Source organism: Phyllobates terribilis, unplaced genomic scaffold (genome assembly GCF_046119375.1).
Source record: "Phyllobates terribilis strain yellow unplaced genomic scaffold, ASM4611937v1 Scaffold_3__8_contigs__length_932513732, whole genome shotgun sequence".
NCBI classification, from domain to species: Eukaryota; Metazoa; Chordata; class Amphibia; order Anura; family Dendrobatidae; genus Phyllobates; species Phyllobates terribilis.
In genome coordinates, this window is record NW_027362763.1 from 728,371,849 (window position 1) to 728,393,851 (window position 22,003).

Below are 22,003 nucleotides of genomic sequence, written 5' to 3' on the forward strand. Positions count from 1 at the left end.
AACAAGTTTCAGGATGGAGAACTATACTCCACGAATGAACTGTCTGACAAAGTGTGTGACTCCGCAGGTAAGTTTGATATCACAATCATACGGCAACAACTTGACATTTTGATAGAAGTAACAGGTTGTTAGGGCCAGACCAAAGTTACTGCAACGTTCATAGCTTCCAAACGAGAGAAACACACACATGCATGGCTGTAAGTTCTGGATAGGATCATTGAAAAACCTCCAGGGACCTCATTTTCCATCCCCCAGTGGAGAATAGTGGATAAAATACGCATAAATAGTGACTGTCAGGGGTGTACCTATAAATTACTGGGATGATGAATCAGAAGAGTTAGCCTGGATGGTGGAGATCCTTCAGGTCCTATAGTTGGTGAAATCCTGAAAGCTCCAGGGCAAATGTCTCTTCAGCCTTCCCTATAATATGGCCTAGCAGGTTGGCACGTGTGGTGTAAAGTATCTTTATACCTTATACTAACTGTATATTTTCTACCTTTAGAGCGCAGTAGAGGTGCATTAGCACATGAATTGTGCCATGCCGCCTGTTGGCACTTTGACGGAGTACAAAGCGATTGGCATAATCCACTCTGGGTATGGTACACTAAACAGATCGAATGTGTCCACCCAGAGTTACCACCAGTGACCGTACATCACGCGTATGACATCAACTACACGTACAAGTACATGTGTGCAGGGTGTGAACACAGGTAAGGAGATATTTTATTTTTATACAATTATAAAGAAACTACATGAATGCAACTAATATAATGATATCAGGAGATCACTGAAGACTGAAATCTAATTTTCCATGAATAATCCATTCCCATCCTCTAAGAACTGATATTTCTGCCCTATCTTGTCTGCTAATCCCTGTTTTTTCTGTCTCCTTAGAGTCGGCAGTTTCACTAAGATCTGTGAAGAGAAAGCATTTTGCCGAAAATGTGGAGGCGGTCTACTCATTCAAAACACCACCTAAGATGAGGACCGTCCATCTCCTTGAGGTCATACTCCATCCACACCTCAAGGAGACCCATAGTCCACATATTACACCTGAATTTGGAAAAATCCACCAAACCTACAGAAATGTAATCCGGGCTGTACTATCAAACAAAAGCGATTTATTGCTTCCATTATCAAATGTAAGTATATATGTTCTTTAAATTGTATAGTAACAGAATACAGAACATTTATACAATAGTCAGTGTCCAGTACATGTCAAGAAACACATATCCTACAGAAACAATGTTTTATAAACTTACAGCATTAGAAAGGAGATAGCAGATTAAAATTACAGTGTTAGACTCTTACCAGGTGAGGTGGATCCTCCAAGCCCAAGGTCCAGGTGGGCACACGGGCCACGGGCGTCGGTGAAGCAGATAGGTTGGACACGCGGGACACAGACAGCAGAGGGACCCGAAACCGCAGATAGACAAGAGAAGTCCAGACAACCGCAAACAGGCAGTCGGAGGCTATAGATATAGGTGAAATGTGCCTTTTCCAGACAGGGAATATTCCTAAGACATATGTGAACATCTTTATCTCCTGTCTCTGCTCCAGAACTCGGGCACGGCTTCCTATTCCTCGGACCAGCTCCATCTATGCTAGCCTGCGCTGTATTACAACAAGGTACCTGATGAGGAACCCACCTCAGCTAATACTAGTGATGTTCATGTTTATTGCATTGCTGTTCTTGTTTAACTTTGTTCCTTCTGAAAGATACCAAACTGCATATCCAGCTCTGTAATTTCTCTGAATAACTGTATCATTGCTGGACGATACCACATTGCATTATACATCTCAGCTTTTGCTGTGTGTAACCGCATCTCTGCAAGCAAGTTACCAGACTGCCTATAAATCTACTATTCCCATGTGTCACCACAAATCACTCTGCTTCCTGCTTTTCTTGTCTGTCTGCTGTCCTGCATATCCTGCTGTCTTGGTCCTCACTGACCCACATGCCATCCAGCAAGACCCAATCTGCTGCACCATTGCCTCTTATCTGTGCTGCTCTCTCTGGCCTAGGACTTAAAGACTCCACCTCACCATGTAAGCCCCTAAAAGAAAACCTAAGTCATGGATTCTAAAAGAGTGGTGTCATCAAGACTGTTGCCACTGGATGTGAAGGACTTATTTGGACTGGTTACACAACCTGCTGTGAGCCAAAAGTGGGTCATGTATATTACCTCTCAGCTCATGGATGCACTGCCTTACACTGCAGCAGTTACACAACGGGTTCCTCGAGGTCTGCCACTGTCTCAATCTTGTCTGGAACATTCTTCTTGGGGAACTTCACATGTTCTGTGCGTTCTGAGACATTATCCCAGGCTTACTATATGATCTTCCATTCTTTGCAGAACTTGTGTAACATCCACGGCTGCTTCCTAAAAGATATTACATCTCCTTACATGATGGATTCCAGGTGCCAAAACATGAGCTGGTAAGTGGTAACACAACTGTTTAAGATGTGCAACCGAACAGCGTTTGATAAGAAAATAAAATATTGTGATCCCCCGGGTTGTACATCCTCATTTATATTCTGCCATCTATAACGCTTCATGTAAACTTTTAAATAAAAAAATCATCAATAACCTCTACTATTTCTCTATGTAAATGCATACTTATAGAGGTGCGGAGATAGCAGTCACCCCCGGCCCTGGTGCCTAAGGGAGTCTTTAGGACCAGTAGTCACAAGTTATACCTCCTTTTTGTAGTGTCCTAGAAGGAACTGATTTTTCTGCTGTTTGATGAAACAACAGATTTAATAGATTTTGATTCTTAATTTTTAATCTTTAGGTTCCTGCTTCCATACGAATAATGTGCAGTAAAAGATTGAGGGCAAGATGTGCCCATTTTATCCATATCTGTCAGGATCAGGGTCGATTGAGTGGTCTGAAAAAGTGTGTGACTCCACAGGTAAGTTTCACGTGACAATCATTTGTAAAAATATCACATTTTGATAAAAATAACAGGTTGTTAGGGCCAGATTGAAGTTACTGCAACTTTTATAGCTTCCAAAGGAGAGAAACACACACATGCATGGCTGTATGTTGTTAACCAAATAGGATCATTGAAAATCCTTCAGGGACCCTTTATTCTCTGTTCCAGAGTTGAACAGTGGATACAATACATATAATAAGTTCCTGCCAGGGGTGTAGCTAGAAATTGCTGGGTCAATAAATCAGGAGAGTCAACCTGGGTGATGGAGTTACTTTACGTCCTATAGTTGGGGAAATCTCCAAAGCTCCAGGGCAAAAGTCTCTTGAGCCTTCCGTATAATATGGCCTAGCAGGTTGGCACTTATGATGTAAAGTATCTTTACAACTAATATTAATTGTATATTTTCTATCTTTAGAGCGCCTTAGAGACGCATTAGTACAAGAAATCGCCTGCTGGCGTATTGACGGAGTACAAACTGATGGACATGGTCCATTGTGGATGTCCTGCACTCAAAAGGTCGCCCGTATTCACACTGGGCTTCCACCATTGAGCATGTATCACACAATTGACAAAAACTACATGTACAACTACGTGTGCGAAAACAGGTAAGAAGATATTTTATTTTCATATAATTAGAAAATATATTCATGCAATTTATATTCTGATACCAAGAGATCAGTGAAGACAAGGATCTAATATTCCACTAATAATCCATGCCCTTCCTCAAATAACGCATATTCCTGCCCTTTTCTTTCTACTAATGTCTATTCCTTCTGTCTACATAGATTGAGGCTTTTCACAAGTATTGATGATGAGAGAGCATATTGCCGAAAATGTAGAGGCAGGCGGCTCATTCCGAACACCACCCAAGAAGAGGACCATCTATCTCATAGTCATCATGCTCTATCCACACAGACGCAAGGATAGAACTGCAGTCCAGATATATCAGAGATTAGACCAGAATCTGGAATAATCCAACAAAACCTGCAGGAACTAAGTCCTAGCTGTACTAATAAATGGATGTGATCTATTGTTTCCATTACCAAATGTAAGTTTATTTGTCTTTATGGTAAAGTTGTATAGTAACAGTATACACAGCATTTATACAATCGTCAGTGTCCAGTACATGTCAGGAAACACATATCCCATAGAAACATTGTCTTATCTACTCACAGCATCAGACTGAATGGAAGATTAAGAAAATAGCCAGTTTTAAAAAAAATAACAAGTGAGCAAAAGAAATATCAGTTTTTCTTATCTTTCACTGTAATAACTGTAATGACAAGGGAGTGCAAACATGATCATATCCATACAATTATAATGTCCTTACTATAAAAAATGAGTTTATTATTGTTTTAACAAGTCATTCCTATTATCCACATTCACAGAATACGACCAAGGATGCTTCTTCCAAAACTAAGAATCCTGCTCACGGCCTGCATGCTTTCTGAAGGCTATGTACATGGTGGACAACGTGACTTCTCCAAGCGAAAATTATGCCTACAACTCCTGTAATTGTATATCGTAATGGAGAGTTGTTGTCTGGAAGAGTCCTCATAAAGCCGGGAAGAGCCGAATTATACCAACCCTTGGCCTACTGCAGTAGAGGAGGAAGAATGTGCTGAGAATAAAAATTTCACAAAATGAAAAATAAAATAAAATAAAAAAATACAGAAAACCAAATAAGGTTAATCTCAGCTATATCCTAAAACCTTCTATATTATGTAAAAAATATATTCTCCTTCCTCATCCCAACCCCTAAATAAAAACAAAATAGATATGTTACATAGTTACATAGTTACATATCTGAGTATATATAGTATATCTCAGATACTGAGTTCTCATGTACATATGAAAGTATATAGGAATACATCTGAGAAATATTAGAAAAGTTGGTCACAGCAAGAAAAGGGTGCTAGAAATAATTAAATATATGCAACTGTGCTAAATATAACTTCACCTATAAATATATGCATGTTAAAGGGACTCTGTCAACACAGAATGACTGTTCAAACCAAGCACAGGCACTCGGTGTTCCATAGTAGGGCCAAACATTTATATACACCTACCAACCCTCTTGTTTTCCCACTATCTTATCCCTTCTCTGGCCCTATGAAGTCAGAGATGTCAATCATAGAAGAGGGGGGTGGAGATAGAGGGAAAACAAGGAGGTGGGAAGGTGTATGTAAATAATTAAATAATTGGTGCCGCCATGAAGCATCGGGCGACGGGACCTGAACAGTCATCCTGTGCTGTCAGAGTCCATTTAACAACTAACATAGATATAAAGTCTGTCTACTTTGATAAAACATCACTCAGTTACTAAGAGGGAACAACTAGGCACAGTCACAGAATAATGAGATTAAATTAAAGACATTTCCAAAATACAGTTACTAGTGTTGAGCGAACATGCTCGACACTGCTCGGTACTCGCCCAAGCATCACACTACTCGGGATGTTCGGCGAGCACCGAGCATTTCCGGGTTACTCGGGCGGGAGCTCGGGTCTCCGCCCTGCACGTTTGGCGCTCTTTACAGAGCCAATGAACATGCAGGGATTGCAAGCCAGTCACTGTAATGCCGCAGCCATGTTGGTTGTGGGCATTACAGTGATTGGCTGGCCGCACAGCGTCACCTCGAGTATTTAAAACCGGGCACCGCCATCTTGCACACAGACGGCTGGGATCAGACAGTGTAGGGAGAGTGCTGCTGATTTAGGGAGAGATATATACTGCGAAATAGTTAGTGTAGGGTCTGTAAAGGCAGCCAGAACAAACTAACAGTCCTTCTCAGGACTAATATCCATCCCAGATATCAGGCAGACAGGCTGTATAGGAGACGCAGTGGTTATACCAGCAAACGCTGCATTACAGTCCTGTGTGCTCCTGTTGCTGAAATTGCGGGACTTAGCTCCAGGTCTCGGGGGCCAGGAAAAATCCTTTTTTTATCATCTAAATCCTCTTTTTTTTTCCTCCTTCACACTGTACAAATACCCGTCTTATTAACCTTTTGGTGTCCCCCCCCCCAAAAAAAAAAAAAAAAAAAGTGTGTCTGTGACAGTTCAGACACAAATATATCTGTTGAAAATAGTCTGGTGTAGGCCAGAGAAACAGAAGTGTGGTTTTGCAGTTCCACGGTTCAAACCTCTGTATTATCCACTTTTGGGCCATTTGTATCTAAAAAAAAACAGTTTGAGTGTGTCGCTCACTGTTCAGCCACAAATATATATATTTTAAAAAGTCTGGTATACAACAGTAAATTATAACTGTGGTTTTGCTGTTCCACGGTAAAAAAAATCTCTATTATCCTGCTTTTGGCATTTTTTGCCATAAAAAAAAAACTAATAGTGTCTCCCTGATTTTTCAGACACAAATATGTGGCGCACTGCTGCGCATTGGTGCCACAGATCCTAGAGGGGTGCATGGACGGATTCCTCCACAAGAGGCCCTCATAGCATTCACACACCTCCACCTTCCACCTCAGACCACCAGAGGGAGCCTGTTAGGGATATAAATAGGGAAGGTGGAGCTAGGCAGTTCAGTCAAGTCTGGAGTCTGTCTAAGTCGGTCTGGAGTCTGCAGTCTGGAGTCTATGTAACATACCTGGCGGCGTCCTTGCATAGTGGTCCATCTCCCACTGTGCAAGACAGCGCAATTGATCTCCAGTTCAGGGTGTCTCTCTGGCTTCCCTCCATGCTGTTTGTTTGTCTCTGTTTCTGCTGCTTAAGGGCGGCTCCCGATCACTTCCTGCTTTTTGTACCTGCTGCAGGCACACCCCTTGTGCGTCCTCAGCCTATTGCTGTCTGTCACCTGGTATTTAAACCAGCTGCTCCAATTAACCCATGCCTGAGCATCTTGCCCTGTCAGTTGGCTTTTTGTCTCTGACATGCCAGGTCCTGTGTATGTTACCTGTCTTGCAGTATTTGTTCCCGTGTCTGTACTGTGTCCTACCTGTGTACTCTAACCTGCAGTCTGTACACGCTCTCTAGCCTGTTGTCTTCTGCCTATCCTGGAGGCTGTATTTCCAGGCCAGTGTGAACACGCTCCTAGCCTGTTCTTTCCGCCTTCTAGGGGCCGCATACCTAGACCCGTTCCTGTATCTTGCCTGCTCTTGTTTGTATACTCTTCTAGCCTGTCATCTGTTTTTCTCTATGTCCGTACCTTCCCTTTTCTTGCAGAATCTGATCCCGTACCGATCTCCTTTGCTCAGCCCTGTCCACCGCGTCTGCGGTTTCGCTTTGCTCAGCCTTGTCCACCGCGTCTGCGGTTTCGCTTTGCTCAGCCCTGTCCACCGCGTCTGCGGTTTCGCTTTGCTCAGCCCTGTCCACCGCGTCTGCGGTTTCACTTTGCTCAGCTCTGTCCACCGCATCTGCGGTTTCGCTTTGCTCTGCCCTGTCCACCGCGTCTGCGGTTTCGCTTTGCTCAGCACTGTCTACCGCGTCTGCGTTTTCGCTTTGCTCAGCCCTGTCCACCGTATCTGCGGTTTGCTTTGCTCAGCCCCGTCCACCGCGTCTGCGGTTTCGCTTTGCTCAGCCCTGTCCACGGCGTCTGCGGTTTCGCTTGGCTCAGCCCTGTCCACCGCGTCTGCGGTTTCACTTTGCTCAGCCCTGTCCACGGCGTCTGCGGTTTCGCTTTGCTCAGCCCTGTCCACGGCGTCTGCGGTTTCGCTTTGCTCAGACCTGTCCACCGCATCTGCGGTTTCGCTTTGCTCAGCCCTGTCCACCGCGTCTGCGGTTTCGTGTTGCTCAGCTCTGTCCACCGCGTCTGCGGTTTCGCTTTGCTCAGCCCTGTCCACCGCGTCTGCGGTTTCGCTTTGCTCAGCCCTGTCCACCGCGTCTGCGGTTTCGCTTTCCTCTGCCCTGTCCACCGCATCTGCGGTTTTGCTTTGCTCAGCTCTGTCCACCGCGTCTGCGGTTTTGCTTTGCTCAGCCCTGTTCACCGCGTCTGCGGTATCGCTTTGCTCAGCTCTGTCCACCGCGTCTGCGGTTTCGCTTTGCTCAGCTCTGTCCACCGCGTCTGCGGTTTCGCTTTGCTTTGCCCTGTCCACCGCGTCTGCGGTTTCGCTTTGCTCAGCCTTGTCCACCGCATCTGCGGTTTCGCTTTGCTTTGCCCTGTCCACCGCGTCTGTGGTTTCGCTTTGCTCAGACCTGTCCACCGCGTCTGCGGTTTCCTTTGCTCAGCTCTGTCCACCGCGTCTGCGGTTTCGCTTTGCTCAGCCCTGTCCACCGCGTCTGCGGTTTCGCTTTGCTCAGCACTGTTCACCGCGTCTGCGGTTTCGCTTTGCTCAGCCCTGTCCACCGCATCTGCGGTTTCGCTTTGCTCTGCCCTGTCCACCGTGTCTGCGGTTTCACTTTGCTCAGCCCTGTCCACCGCGTCTGCGGTTTCGCTTTGCTCAGCCCTGTCCACCGCGTCTGCGGTTTTGCTTTGCTCAGCCCTGTCCACCGCGTCTGCGGTTTCGCTTTGCTCAGCCCTGTCCACCGCGTCTGCAGTTTCGGTTTGCTCAGCCCTGTCCACCGCGTCTGAGGTTTCGCTTTGCTCAGCCCTGTCCACCGCGTCTGCGGTTTCACTTTGCTCAGCCCTGTCCACCGCGTCTGCGGTTTCACTTTGCTCAGCCCTGTCCACCGCGTCTGCGGTTTCGCTTTGCTCTGCCCTGTCCACCGCGTCTGCGGTTTCGCTTTGCTCAGCCCTGTCCACCGCGTCTGCGGTTTCACTTTGCTCAGCCCTGTCCACCGCGTCTGCGGTTTCGCTTTGCTCTGCCCTGTCCACCGCGTCTGCGGTTTCGCTTTGCTCAGCCCTGTCCACCGCGTCTGCGGTTTCGCTTTGCTCAGCTCTGTCCACCGCGTCTGCGGTTTCGCTTTGCTCAGCTCTGTCCACCGCGTCTGCGGTTTCGCTTTGCTCAGCCCTGTCCACCGCATCTGCTGTTTCTCTTTGCTCAGGCCTGTCCACCGCGTCTGCGGTTTCGCTTTGCTCAGCCCTGTCCACCGCGTCTGCGGTTTCACTTTGCTCAGCCCTGTCCACCGCGTCTGTGGTTTCGCTTTGCTCAGCCCTGTCCACGGCGTCTGCGGTTTCGCTTTGCTCAGCCCTGTCCACCGCGTCTGCGGTTTCGCTTTGCTCAGCCCTGTCCACCGCGTCTGCGGTTTCGCTTTGCTGAGCCCTGTCCACCGCGTCTGCGGTTTCGCTTTGCTCAGCCTTGTCCACCGCGTCTGCGGTTTCGCTTTGCTCAGCCCTGTCCACCGCGTCTGCGGTTTCGCTTTGCTCTGCCCTGTCCACCGCGTCTGCGGTTTTGCTTTGCTCAGCTCTGTCCACCGCGTCTGCGGTTTTGCTTTGCTCAGCCCTGTCCACCGCGTCTGCGGTTTCGCTTTGCTCAGCTCTGTCCACCGCGTCTGCGGTTTCGCTTTGCTCAGCTCTGTCCACCGCATCTGCGGTTTCGCTTTGCTTTGCCCTGTCCACCGCGTCTGCGGTTTCGCTTTTCTGACCCTTGTCCACCGCGTCTGCAGTTTCGCTTTGCTCTGCCTTGTCCACCGCGTCTGCGGTTTCGAATTTGTCTCCCAGTCTGTACTGGACCCTCCCCAGCCTGCGCTCTAGTGTGCTTGTTCCTGTATTCCCCGTTGTGGGTCAACAGCCATGTCCGGAGTCTGACCTGGAGTAGACCCTGGTCCCTCTGCTCGGTTCCTCCCTGGTGCACTGGCGTCGTATGCCGTCGTGCGACCTTGGTCGGATCGGGCAGATACTTAGTTACGCCCCTCCAGGCACTCTCCGGTTCATGGCACAGTGGAATCACTACATACACACGCACACGCCACTCAGCCCGGGCGTGTGCATTACAGCATGCTCAGGCCATGGTTCCCGTTGAGCCCCATGGCCTTCGCTCTCTGAGACGTTTTCCAGCGAATACGTGCATTAAAAATAAATTAAAAAAAAAAAAGAAAAATATATATATATTTTTTTTTTCTTTAGCTGAGTTCCAGGCGAATTACGCACCCGTCCAGATGGATCTTTCTGCACTCGTTCCTGCGGATCCGCCACGGTACTATGGGGATCCAAGACAGAGTCGTGCATTTGTGGAGTAATGCATGCTACACTTTAAGGTCTACCCTCTCTATTTTCCTTCCGATTGGGCTAAAGTGGCCTTTATGATTGACTACCTACCGGGTAATGCCTTGAAATGGGTCACCCCCCTATGGGAAGCATGGGATCCTGTCGTCCTTGACCTGCAGGCCTTCCTGGTGGCCTTTCGTATGGTCTTTGAGGACCCTAACCCTGAAGCCCCTGCTGAAGCTTCACTTCCCAATATCCCGGAGCAGCCCCGACCGGTAATGTGTGTGGGTAGCGCACTAGTCCTCCTGCCCGAAGAGACTACTGCCCACCCAGAATCCACACAGGATGACTACGCTCTCCGGAATACTTCTCACGACCTCAAGAGGCAGTCCAGACGTGCTAGGCGTAGAGGCAAGCCGTCACACCAAGGTCTGTTCTCCCAAAGACCTCCTGATTTCAATCTTGAGGTTCCTGCTGAAGCTTAATTTCCCGGTATCCTGGAGCAGCCTCGACGGGTAATGTGCGTGGGTAGCACACCAGTTCTCCTGCCCAAAGAGACTACTGCCTACCCAGAATCCACACTGGAGGACTTCCTGCACCCAGTATCTGATGCTTCACCCACTTTAACCGGTGAGCCTGTCCAAGGGTACTCTGAAGCAGTGATTACCTCCGAGTCTGTGCACCTCTACTACCTGGCGGAGGACCCCCTGTTGCCTCCTGAATCCTCCGGGATACCACCTGATGACAAATGGAGAGAGACTTCCCTACTCCCGGTATCCGATACTTCGTCTGCTCCGTCTGCTCCGTCCTGTGAGCCTGACAATGGGTACCTCAAAGTGGTAGTTAACCCCGAGTCTCTACTCCCCTCCGACCAGGCGGAGGACCTCCAGTTGTCTCCAGAACCCTTCGGGGTGCTACCTGGTAGCGAATGGACAGAGCCTTCCCTATACTCTGCACCTGATACCTCGGCTGCTTCATCCAGTGAGTCCGACCTAGTGTACTCCGAAGCAGAGGTTACCCATGAGTCTCTTTACCCCTCCGACCTGGCAGAGGACCTCCAGTTGTCTCCTGAGCCCTTCGGGGTACTACCTGGTAGCGAAAGGACAGAGACTCTCCTGTACTCTGTACCTGATACCTCGCTCACTTCGTCCAGTGAGTCCAACCTAGTGTACTCCGAAGCAGAAGTTACTCCCGAGTCTCTACACCCCTCCGACCAGGCGGAGTACCTCCAGTTGTCTCCAGAACCCTTTGGGGTGCCACCTGGTGGTGAATGGACAGAGACTTTCCTATATCTTGGATCTGATACCTCGCTCGCTTCGCCTAGTGAGTCTAACCTAGTGTACTCCGAAGCAGAGGTTATTCCCTAGTCTCTACACCCCTCCGACCAGGCGGAGGACCTCCAATTGTCTCCAGAACCCTTCGGGGTGCCACCTGGTGGTGAATGGACAGAGATTTTCCTATACTCGGCACCCGATACCTCGCCTGCTTCGTCCAGTGAGCTCGACCTAGTGTTCTCTGAAGCAGAGGTTACCCCCGAGTCTCTGCACTCCTCTGACCCGGCAGAGGACATCCAGGTGTCTCCTGAACCCTTCGGGGTGCTACTTGATAGCGAATGGACTGAGACTCTCCTATACTCGGTACCTGATACCTCGCCTGCTTCATCCAGTGAGTCTGAACAAGTGTACTCCGAAGTGGAGGTTACCCCCGAGTCTCTGCCCCCCTCCAACCCGGCAGAGGACTTCCAGTTGTCTTCTGTACCCTCTGGGGTGCCACCTGAAAATATGTGGAGAGAGACTTCCTTGTGTGCTGTTCGTGGTACTCCACCCGTTTCGTCTGTTACTGAGGATGGCTGGATAGGAGGTAGCATCCTAGCTACCCAGATGAGACCAGTTTTTCCTGTGGACAGTAAAAGTGATCTTCTTGAAGTGAAGGATTGACCCTCGAATTCCCTGCGGAAGATTCTGGCAGGCCTGAAGAAGAGGGGGCATAAGGGGGGGGTACTGTAACATACCTGGCGGCGTCCTTGCATAGTGGTCCATCTCCCACTGTGCAAGACAGCGCACTTGATCTCCAGTTCAGGGTGTCTCTCTGGCTTCCCTCCATGCTGTTTGTTTGTCTCTGTTTCTGCTGCTTAAGGGCAGCGCCCGATCACTTCCTGCTTATTGTACCTGCTGCAGGCACACCCCTTGTGCGTCCTCAGCCTATTGCTGTCTGTCACCTGGTATTTAAACCAGCTGCTCCAATTAACCCATGCCTGAGCATCTTGCCCTGTCAGTTGGCTTTTTGTCTCTGACATGCCAGGTCCTGTGTATGTTACCTGTCTTGCAGTATTTGTTCCCGTGTCTGTACTGTGTCCTACCTGTGTACTCTAACCTGCAGTCTGTACATGCTCTCTAGCCTGTTGTCTTCTGCCTATCCTGGAGGCTGTATTTCCAGGCCAGTGTGAACACGCTCCTAGCCTGTTCTTTCCGCCTTCTAGGGGCCGCATACCTAGACCCGTTCCTGTATCTTGCCTGCTCTTGTTTGTATACTCTTCTAGCCTGTTATCTGTTTTTCTCTATGTCCGTACCTTCCCTTTTCTTGCAGAATCTGATCCCGTACCTATCTCCTACTCGTTGTCTTTGTACTCCCGTTTGTGAGTTGGAGTCCACTCTCTACTTCATTGCAAGTATCCTGTGTGTATCTGGTTCTGCCTTTCCCTTCCAGTCTGTTCCGTGTGAACAGAGCCCTGTCCCCTCCGCGTCTGCGGTTTCGCTTTGCTCAGCCCTGTCCATCGCGTCTGCGGTTTCGCTTTGCTCAGCCCTGTCCACCGCGTCTGCGGTTTTGCTTTGCTCAGCTCTGTCCACCGCGTCTGCGGTTTCGCTTGGCTCAGCCCTGTCCACCGCATCTGCGGTTTCGCTTTGCTCAGCCCTGTCCACCGCATCTGCGGTTTCGCATTGCTCAGCCCTGTCTACCGCTCTGCAGTTTCGCTTTGCTCAGCCCTGTCCACCGCGTCTGCGGTTTCGCTTTGCTCTGCCCTGTCCACCGCGTCTGCGGTTTCGCTTTGCTCAGCTCTGTCCACCGCGTCTGCGGTTTCGCTTTGCTCAGCCCTGTCCACCGCGTCTGCGGTTTCGCTTTGCTCAGCCCTGTCCACCGCGTCTGCGGTTTCGCTTTGCTCAGCCCTGTCCACCGCGTTTGCGGTTTCGCTTTGCTCAGCCCTGTCCACCGCGTCTGCGGTTTCGCTTTGCTCAGCCCTGTCCACCACATCTGCAGTTTCGCTTTGCTCAGCCCTGTCCACCGCGTCTGTGGTTTCGCTTTGCTGAGCCCTGTCCACCGCGTCTGCGGTTTCGCTTTGCTCAGCCCTGTCCACCGCGTCTGCGGTTTCGCTTTGCTCAGCCCTGTCCACCGCGTCTGCGGTTTCGCTTTGCTCAGCCCTGTCCACCGCGTCTGCGGTTTCGCTTTGCTCTGCCCTGTCCACCGCGTCTGCGGTTTCGCTTTGCTCTGCCCTGTCCACCGCGTCTGCGGTTTCGCTTTGCTCTGCCCTGTCCACCGCGTCTGCGGTTTCGCTTTGCTCTGCCCTGTCCACCGCGTCTGCGGTTTCGATTTGCTCAGCCCTGTCCACCGCGTCTGCGGTTTCGCTTTGCTCAGCCCTGTCCACCGCGTCTGCGGTTTCGCTTTGCTCAGCTCTGTCCACCGCGTCTGCAGTTTCGCTTTGCTCAGCCCTGTCCACCGCGTCTGCGGTTTCGCTTTGCTTTGCCCTGTCCACCGCGTCTGCGGTTTCGCTTTGCTCACCCTTGTCCACCGCGTCTGCAGTTTCGCTTTGCTCTGCCTTGTCCACCGCGTCTGCGGTTTCGAATTTGTCTCCCAGTCTGTACTGGACCCTCCCCAGCCTGCGCTCTAGTGTGCTTGTTCCTGTATTCCCCGTTGTGGGTCAACAGCCGTGTCCGGAGTCTGACCTGGAGTAGACCCTGGTCCCTCTGCTCGGTTCCTCCCTGGTGCACTGGCGTCGTATGCCGTCGTGCGACCTTGGTCGGATCGGGCAGATACTTAGTTACGCCCCTCCAGGCACTCTCCGGTTCATGGCACAGTGGAATCACTACATACACACGCACACGCCACTCAGCCCGGGCGTGAGCATTACAGTCTACAGTCAGTCTGCTGCAGCCAGATAGGTTGTCAGTCCAGCCCCGACTCAGAGAGCTCAGGTTAGTGAGACCAAGGCGTGCCGACGCCATAAGAGCGGTGAAGAGTAGCGAGGCCTACTGCCAGTGTGAAGCCTAGTGAGGGCCCCGAGCGTGGCCGAAGGTGAGTGGAGTAAGCGAGTTACATAGGGTGCAGAGGAGCTTAGCCAGCTCACCCCAAGACCATATACCGGACACTGGGTCTGTGTCTGCAAGGATCTCTAGGACCAGCAGAAACAGCCGGAATCCCTGGCGAACTACATGTCCCAGGAACACCAGAAGCTGACCGTTATCCCAGGGTCAGGAATCACAGAGGCTCAAGAGACCAGGGAGTGTGATCTCCAACAGAAAGCCCTACCACCTGGTCAGCAGGTGCCACACAGAGAACAAGTTAGGCCTAGCTCCAGGCAGGTCATAAACTTACCAGGAAAAGGAAACAGGAGGCCCCACTCCTGCTCACTGGGGAGAGTCCTGAAATGCACCCTTCACCCTACAGTGCCCTGGATCGTGCCTGAAACACCACCAGTAAAGGTACTGAAGTGAACTGTTGTGAGTGTGCATATTCTTCTCCTGACCCGGCTGGGTCCCCTCTGTCCTGCATCCCTTTTCCTACACTGCCCTGAGGCCCCACTCCACCTGTGGGGAGCCACACCAACTAAGCTGCCTGACCAACGGCCTTAGAGGACTGTAGCAGCGCTGGTGATCCTCACCAGACACCACGGGTGGCGTCACGAACATTCCCCTTTCCCATACACCTTACCCCCATTATCCCTTGCTTTTAAGAGTGACCCCAGGGTACGGGCCCGGGAGCCGGCCACAGCGACATCCCCCAAAACTAACAGCAAGGCCCGGGCGCCGAGTAGTCTGTCCCCATCCCCTGGGCGTGTCATCTCTTCCTGGCATCACGAACAGGATTCCGTGCCCGCTGCAATGACGGAGTGTTGTGCTCGTTGCCACCGGGTACTGTGCGCCTTTAATCAAAAACTGTGTGTAACACCCCTTTAGGGCTACCACGGTACACTGGGTGTTATGGGGGATCTCAACTCTCTAGGGCGCAGTGCCTCCACCCGAATCTTGATTGGAGCTCTCTCTCTGGGACTGCAGAAGGACGGTTATCTTCTGCCAGGGGCTGATTCGGGAAGCCCCTGCCACAGCTCAGTACACACACAGGAAACAGGAGTTAAACCGTTTAACAGGTTTATTACTATGCAGCAGAATTGAGGTGGGTGTAAAGGAATAACATACAATACAAGTAACGGTGCCCTATTAAAGTCATATACACATCACAATCTACTTCTACTTCGACCCTGCAAAGATAACGTAGCAGGTTTTCCCTTTTTGTATTAACTTAGTCCAAACGTTGGGGCCCAGTTGCCGCGGATGTTGGCGCGCACATTAGAACCGTTGGTTCACTTAGATGAATATTAATGTCAATAGTCTGGGTTGTAGTGTACTCACTGTAAATAGCGCTGGTAGAACCACAAGTCTCAGAAGGGCACTCACTGTGTGTCTCAAACAGTCAGATGGGTCTCTGGACACAAGCTGGGGACGGCAGGATTCAGGCCTTTATACGGTGGGAGTGCCGGCAGAACTCTCCGAGTTCTTGATGTAACTTGCTTCAGAGGGTGAAAGGACCTCGCTCTCTCCAGCAGCGCGGGTATGTCAGAGGGGGCCGACAAACTCTGTAGCGCAGAGGAATACAGAGCCACACTGCTCCGTCTTTCACAGCAAGCTGCCACGCTCCTTCTCCTCTCAACTTTCACTTTCACTTCCTGCCCAGCTCCCTCCCCCAAGTCCCTACTCCTCCAATCCACTCTCTCTCCTTCTATCCTTCCAGGCTGTGTCATCTGACTGAAACAAGGGTCACTGAGAATTGTAGTCCACTGCAGCTCAGGGGAAAAACGATTAATGTCTGTAGGTCCCTGTTTAACAGCAGCTGCAATGCTCTTCTTAGTGTCTGTAAGTCCCAGTATACCAGTAGCTGATCTGACAGTTCCTGTGCAGGTGTTACATGTGTATTTTAACTGTGGGGAAGATTGACGCCATTGTTGTACCGCCGAGCGGGAAGAAGGGCGTAACCACGAGAAAACTGAGAGGCGTACCTGCTGAAGCGCGCTTAGCCCCTGACACGCCCCACGCCTCGATGTCAAACCAGGAAGCGCCAGGTCCTGGAAGGAGCCCCGTTGAGCGCTCTGACATAGGACGCAAGCGACGCAAGGTCCTGAAGGAAGACCGTCACCTGCGGAGCTGCGGCCAACCGGAAGAAAAGAAAAGAAGGTAGGCCACGGTTCGCTAGGGGGGCGCCAGAACATCCGAAGAACAGCACAACTCCGGAGTACCGTTTAACCGCCCTGATGTTCAACCTGCACCCGGCGCCGAGCAGGCCGAAGCAGCCGCTCCACCAGCAGGGCTTGTAACCCCTGTCATACCCATGGCCCTAGTGTACATCCCTGGAGCGAAGTGGCTCCCCCAGTACAGCGGCAAACAAGATGCCCTGTCTGAATTCAAAAGGAAAATATGCGGTATACTGGACATGTACTCTATGACAGGCAAGCAAAGAGCCGCAGTTGTATTGGGACAATTGACTGGTGCTGCGGAGCGAGAAGTAGAAACCTGGTCAGCCGCAGACCAGGAGTCAGTGTTCGCAATTTATAAAAAATTACAGACTGTCTTTGAAAATCGTACTGAGACAGACCTCCGGATGAGGTTCTACAACTGCTCTCAGCAACCGGAGGACAGTGTTCGGGACTATGCCTGGCATTTACAAGGGGCCATGCGAGCTCTGAAACAGGTTAGTCCAACCAGCATCAATGATGAAAATAGAATGCTGAAGGAACAGTTTATCTGGGGACTGAGGTCGCAGGAGGAGAGCAGGACTGTGCATTGGTGGTCCCTGGATCATCCAGATGCCACCTTTGACAACCTTAATGACATGGCTATAAAAGGACTGCAGCCTCTGGAAACAACTGCTATCCAATGTTACCACAGTGGGGTCACCCCAGTGCCTGTAGCGTTCACCTTTTCCAAGGTAGCTGCTGAAGCCAAGGTGCAAGCAACGTCCCCTAGTGAGCTGGACAGCCTGCGCTCGGAAGTGCGTCAGTTGAGCAAAACCCTGACCACTGTACTGAGTGCCCTGGAGCTGAGGACGGAGCCCGAGGCAGAAGGAAGGATCCTGTTAGCCGATAGCCCTGAGGATGTCCCCTGGATGAGGAGGAAGAGGACAACGCCACCCCTGGGAGGACCAGTGACCAACGCCGCCCACCAAGGGACCTTGTCTGCCATCGCTGCCACAAGACAGGTCACGCTGTCCTTTAAACGAGAAAACCCTGGGGCCGAGGGCCGACACCGAGGAGTACACCCCTCAGGCCCATCAAACTGGTACCACAGGTTCGTGGGAGAAAGACCTTTCCTGTCCATTGTGCTGGACGGAATCGCAACACCCGCTCTGCTGGACCCAGGATCTCAGGTAACCATCATGCCTGATGTCCTCTACAAGAGGTTCTGGTCCATAGACGAACTTCACCCACCAGATCCAAATCTTTCCGTCTATGCCTCAAACGGCCTCCTCCTTAACCTAGTCGGGGTTAAGGATGTGGCAGTAAAGGTGGGAAGAGTGGAACTGAAGGACCAGGGACTAATTGTAGTAGAGACTAATCCTGATGATACAGACTTGTATATGGTACTTGGCACAAATATTGTTAGTAACTGTTTGGGAGAAGTGTTGTTCTTCCTCCAACAGATAGCTGACACTGCCAGACCAGGGCAGAGAAGGGCGCTGCAGAAAGAGATCCGAGCCCTTATGTACAAGCAACGGGTAAAGCTAACAGGCGGTGAAATTGGTAATGTACGGGTGACAGACGCGGTACCCATTGTGATTCCCCCGATGAGTGAAATGCTGATTTGGTGTAGAGCAGCAATAGGTCTCAAAGGACGGAGCTACCAGGCAGTAGCAGAGCCCCTTAGCTCGGAACATAGGCCTACACTCTTGACTGCCAGAGGGGTAGTGGATGTACGCAATGGGAGGGTGCCCGTACGCCTCCTAAACTATGGGGAGGACGAGGTTAGATTACCACTAGAGATGAGCGGTGTTCGACTAGAACTGTTCGCCAATCTCAAATTCGAGCTGTTTTGGGCGGTGTTCGAGTTGTTCGACGAACCCGAACGATTTGCAAAAAATTCGGCTGTTCGAGGTTATGTTCGATAACTGTTCGGGCACCAAAAGCGTGTCCTGCATGTCTGGCGCTATTTAGAGCACCAATCATGCAGGGATTGTCTGCCACTCACTGTAATGCCACAGCCATGGTGGTTGTGACATTAGAGTGATTGCCCAAATCGATGGGAACTGTGCTCACAGTGAAACATGAAAAGCCGGCAATTCAGCAGCGGCATACACCGGTACCCGACAATTTAGAACCGAAAGAATAGAGGTTCACACATAGATTAGATAGATAGAAACATGTCAGTCACATATATAAGAAGTACAGTGACAGTGTTGATTACTGTACTTGCCATTTAGTGTAAAGGATTTATTAAAAAAAAATTAGTGTTTTCATGCACCGTCTCTTTAAAAAAGCCAGCCGGCAATTCAGCAGCGGTACCCGACAATTTAGAATGGAAGGAATAGAGCATCACACATAGATTAGATAGATAGAAACATGTCAGTCACATATATAAGAAGTACAGTGATAGTATTGATTACTGTACTTGTCATTTAGTGTTAAAATAAAGGATTTATTTAAAAAAAATTAGCGTGGGGTTCCCCTTAATTTTAGGCTCTAGCGGTGGTTAAGCAGACGGCTGGGGCAGATGTTTGAAGCCTGGGAAGGGGGTAATACCCATGGAGCTTCCCAGGCTACTAATATCAGCCCCCAGCTGAATGCCTAGCCTTTACTAGCTATTAAAATGGGGGACCCCCCAAAAAATTGACGTGGGGTCCCCCCTATTTTAATAGCTAGCAAAGGCTAGGCAGACAGCTGGGGGCTGATATTAATAGCCCAGGAAGGGTGCCATGAATATTGGCCCCTCCCAGGCTAGAAACACCAGCCGTCAGCCGCCCCAGAAATGGCACATCCATAGGATGCGCCAATTCTGGCACTTAGCCTCGCTCTTCCCACTGCCCTGTAGCGGTGGCAGTGGGGTAATAGGGCTGGGGTTGATGTCAGCTTATAATGCCAGCTGACATCAAGCCCAGGTTAGTAATGGAGAGGCGTCTATAAGACACCCCCATTACTAACCCCATAGTCAAAGTTAAAAAAAAACACAAACACCCAGAATAAAGTCCTTTAATTGAAACAAAGACACAATTCTTTATTGTTCTAAATTAAACCATACTTACCGTCACGCCCATTCCAGCTGAAGCCAACGATCCCCTGCAATAAAAGAAAAATAATAAAGCAACATCATCCTTACTTTTCCATGGTTCCCACGACAGCTTCAGCTCTGCTACATCGAGATGACAGGCTGGACCGCAGCAGAACGCTGCCATCCAGCCTGTCATCCCGCGGACACTGAGAAGCGCAGGCATGCTTGCGCTCCTCAGCGTCTCCCTGTGACGGCATCCAGATGAGCCGAGGTCATGTCCAATGAACTCGGCTCACCTCATGCACGTCACTGACAGCGTGGGAAAATTCTCACGCTGAAGCGCTGAGTGCAGGAGAATTCTCCCACGCTGTCAGTGACGTGCATAAGGTGAGCTCATGTCCAATGAACTCAGCTTACCTCATGCACGTCACTGACAGCGTGGGAAAATTCTCCTGCACTCAGCGCTTCAGCGTGAGAATTCTCCCACGCTGAAGCGCTGAGTGCAGGAGAATTTTCCCACGCTGTCAGTGACGTGCATGAGGTGAGCCGAGTTCATTGGACATTAACTCGGCTCATCTGGATGCCCTCACAGAGAGACACTGTGGAGCGCAAGCATGCCTGCGCTTCTCAGTGTCTGCGGGATGACAGGCTGGACGGCAGCGTTCTGCAGGTCCAGCCTGTCATCTCGATGTAGCAGAGCTGGAGCCGTCCTGGGAACCATGGAAAGGTAAGGATGATGTTGCTTTATTATTTTTCTTTTATTTCAGGAGATCGTTGGCTTCAGCTGGAATGGGCGTGACGGTAAGTATGGTTTAATTTAGAACAATAAAGAATTGTGTGTTTATTTCAATTAAAGGACTTTTTTCTGGGTGTTGTGTTTTTTTTAAATACTTTACTAGAAATTCATGGTGGTCATGTCTAATATTGGCGTGACCCCATGAATTTCGGGCTTAGGGTCAGCTGATAATGCGAAGCTGGCCCTAACCCCTTTATTACCCAGTGAGCCAACGCATCAGGGCCCTGGATGAGTTGGGTACAGCGCCAGAAGATGGCGCTTCTATGAACGCGCCATTTTCCGGGGTGGCTGCGGACTGCAATTTGCAGCGGGGGTGGCCCAGAAAGCTTGGGCCTCCCTGCGCTGCGGATTCCAGCCCCCAGCTGCCTAGTTGTACCTGGCTGGACTCAAAAACAGGGCGAAGCCCCACGTCAATTTTCTTTAAATTATTTCATGAAATAATTAAGAAAAAAAGGGCTTCCCTATATTGTTGTGTCCGACCAGGTACAAATAGGCAGCTGGTGGTTGGGGGCAGCCCGTTCCTGCCTGCTGCACCTGACTGGACACAAATATAGTGCGAAGCCCCACGTCAATTTTTTTTTAATTATTTCATGAATTTCCTGAAATAATTTAAAAAAATTGAAGTGGGGCTTCGCACTATATTTGTGTCCAGCCAGGTACAGCAGGCAGGAACGGGCTGCCCCCATCCACCAGCTGCCTATTTGTACCTGGCCGGACACAACAATATAGGGAAGGCCTTTTTTTCTTAATTATTTCATGAATTTCATGAAATAATAAAAAAAAATTGAAGTGGGGCTTCGCACTATATTTGTGTCCAGTCAGGTACAGCAGGCAGGAACGGGCTGCCCCCAACCACCAGCTGCCTATTTGTACCTGGCCGGACACAACAATATAGGGAAGGCCTTTTTTTCTTAATTATTTCATGAATTTCATGAAATAATAAAAAAAAATTGAAGTGGGGCTTCGCACTATATTTGTGTCCAGCCAGGTACAGCAGGCAGGATCGGGCTGCCCCCAACCACCAGCTGCCTATTTGTACCTGGCCGGACACAACAATATAGGGAAGGCCTTTTTTTCTTAATTATTTCATGAATTTCATGAAATAATTTAAAAAAAAATATGTGGGGCTTCGCCCTATTTTTATGTCCAGCCAGGTACAACTAGGCAGCTGGGGGCTGGAATCTGCAGCGCAGGGAGGCCCAAGCTTTCTGCCCCCCCCCCCCCCCCGCTGCAAATTGCAGTCCGCAGCCACCCCGGAAAATGGCGCGTTCATAGAAGCGCCATCTTCTGGCGCTGTACCCAACTCATCCAGGGCCCTGGTGCGGTGGCTCACTGGGTAATAAAGGGGTTAGGGACAGCTTGGTATTATCAGCTGGCCCTAAGCCCAAAATTCATGGGGTCACGCCAGTATTAGACATGACCGCCATGAATTTCTAGTAAAGTATTTAAAAAAAACACAACACCCAGAAAAAAGTCCTTTAATTGAAATAAACACACAATTCTTTATTGTTCTAAATTAAACCATACTTACCATCACACCCATTCCAGCTGAAGCCAACGATCTCCTGCAATAAAAGAAAAATAATAAACCAACATCATCCTTACCTTTCCATGGTTCCCAGGACGGCTCCAGCTCTGCTACATCGAGATGACAGGCTGGACCGCAGCAGAACGCTGCCATCCAGCCTGTCATCCCGCAGACACTGAGAAGCGCAGGCATGCTTGCGCTCCTCAGTGTCTCGCTGTGACGGCATAAAGATGAGCCGAGGT